Here is a 2,716-nt window from a genome sequence, read left to right on the forward strand (position 1 = left end):
CTTTGTTCTTTCATCCCCTCCCCCATTTCCAGCCCCCAAACTGGCCTTTTTAATCTGTTTCATTTCCTGCTTTTTTTTCTCAGTTCTGACGAAGGGTTTCGACCCGAAACGTTAACTCTGTTTCTCTCTCCACGGATGCTGCCCTGGCCTGCTGAGTTTTTCCAGCGTTTTCTGTTGTTATTTCGGATTCCCAGCGTCCGCAGTATTTTGCTATCGTACTAGTGTGTGAAGGAGTTTTGGGGACTGAGCAGCACTTTGCAGGTTCATTTTGATTTGACCTTCCTTGTATCGATTTAGAAGAGACTGTGGAGGCTGCACTCTGAGCTCTTTCCTTGGACCTCTCCATTGTTCTTTCCAGCAGATTTGATGTACAGGTCTCTCCAGGCCCAGATTCAAGGCTGCAATGAGCAGGGTGTGGCTGGAGAGCGAGATCGACCAAATGGGACGAGACTGAATTTCTCCCTCATAGGTGACTAGCACCCGCCCCCACCCCCACCATCAGAAGGAGAGGCCCTTAATCCCTTCGGTCTGTGGCTCAATTTGACCCCCCAGGTTAGCAGAGGGTGAACAGTCAACACGGGACGGTAGGTATTTGATCCACACAGCCCCCTCTCTCTCCCCGCCTCGTCCCTCCCCCGCCCGCCCCAAATCACGGTCAGGGGTTAACGGTACCTGTGAGGTCAGAGGGCACTAAGTATTTCTTCTTGTCGAGACAGGCCACCCTGGTCTTTGGTGACTTCTCCACGATAACCTGATTGGGACAGAAGAAGACGGGACAGCATTAGACAGAGGAGGGAGCTCACAGCGTTCAGATAGAGCATCGCCGGGAGAGGAGGGAGGGAGGAAGGAGGAGGAGGACTGTGTTAATGTAGGAAACAAGGCAGGCAATTTGCGCACAGCAAGATCCCACAAACAGCAATGTGATAATGGACCAGATCATCTGTTTTTAGTGATGTTGGCCCCGGGACACCGGGGAGAACCGATAGTGGCCCATGGGCTCTGTTGCACAGATGTATGTGTGTGAGGGGGGGTGTGAGGGGGTGAGGGGCTGGGATGATGCAGTGTCGAGGGACAGGAGTGCACACTCAGACACAAGGCCTCTGTTACATCCCTCTTTGAGTGTCGCTGGGATCAACAGATGGAGTGACTGAAAACTGAGAGCGTTGTTTACACGGATCAACAGAATGTTCCGGATAATTATAGACCTGCTCCGGTCAACTCATCCCCGGTCCTGGTGTGATAGCGGGTGCAGGAAGAGAGAGAGAGACAGAGAGAGAGAGAGACAGAGAGCGAGAGAGAGACAGAGGGAGACAGAGAGAGAGACAGAGAGAGAGACAGAGAGAGAGAGAGAGAGAGAGAGAGAGACAGAGAGAGACAGAGAGAATAGAATATGCGATCAATGTCTGGCTGGCGAGGTTGAAACAGAAATGCATTTCCTCCTAAAATGCGAAAAATTCAACACATCAAGAAACATATTATTCAACAAGCTAAGCCAAACAACCCCAGATTTCAAGGAATTGGATGATCTGTCAAAATTGAGATTAGTCCTAGGAGAAGGAGACAGACCATACCTTGGGGCCAAATATGTAACAACATGTCACAACCTGAGGACTGTTTAAAAGTAAGACTGTTTAAAATTAATATTGAACGTACCAAATGAAGTAGAAAGACTGTTTAAAATTAATATTGTTTAAAAGTAATATTGTATGTACCCAACAAATGTCAAATCGATTGACACCTACAGAATGTTGGAAAACTGTACCTTTTTGCTATGTAAGCTTTGGCAATATGGTTCTCTGTAAACTTTCATGCCAATAAAGCATTTGAACTGAACTGAACTGAACTGACAGAGAGAGAGAGACAGAGAGAGAGAGAGAGAGAGACAGAATGGGAAAATATTCGCCTGTTTCATCGACTTCAAGAAAGCCTTTGACTCTATATGGCACGAAGGGCTCTATTATAAACTTCTTCAGTGTGGAATAGGGGGCAAAGTCTATGACCTTATTAAATCAATGTATCTGAAAAACAAATGCGGGGTCAAAATTGGAGACAAACGCACCGATTTCTTCACCCAGAGAAGAGACGTCCGGCAGGGCTGCAATTTGAGCCCGACCCTGTTCAACATATACATAAATGAATTAGCAGACATGCTGGAGCAAAGCGAGTCATCAGGTCTCCGTCTCCTGGATGGAGAAGTGAAATCCCTGTTCTATGCGGACGACCTGGTTCTGCTGTCTCCCACAGAACAGGGATTACAGCAACAACTAGACCTACTCGACAAATACTGCCAAAATTGGGCTCTAACAGTAAATCTAAAGAAAACCAACATCATGATTTTTCAAAAAAGGCCCAGATGTCAGGAAAACAAATACCAGTTTACCCTCAGTGATACCACTATAGGACACACTATGAGCTACACCTACCTTGGTCTAACTATTACAGCATCAGGGAGCTTCAGCATAGCAGTGAATGCACTAAAAGAAAAAGCCCGAAGAGCCCTATATACAATAAAAAGAAAATTCTACAACATCCAAATCCCAATCAAAATCTGGCTCAAAATATTTGACAGCATAATCCTGCCCATTGCACTGTACGGTAGTGAAGTATGGGGCCCGCTAAATCACCAAAGCTACACTAAATGGGAAAAACACACAATAGAAGCCCTACATGCAGAATTCTGCCGAAGCATCCTTCGCACCCAAAGAAAAACGCCAAC

This window comes from Somniosus microcephalus, unplaced genomic scaffold (genome assembly GCF_052327205.1).
Source record: "Somniosus microcephalus isolate GS21.2 unplaced genomic scaffold, FLI_Smic_1.0 unresolved_chr3, whole genome shotgun sequence".
Taxonomy (NCBI): Eukaryota; Metazoa; Chordata; class Chondrichthyes; order Squaliformes; family Somniosidae; genus Somniosus; species Somniosus microcephalus.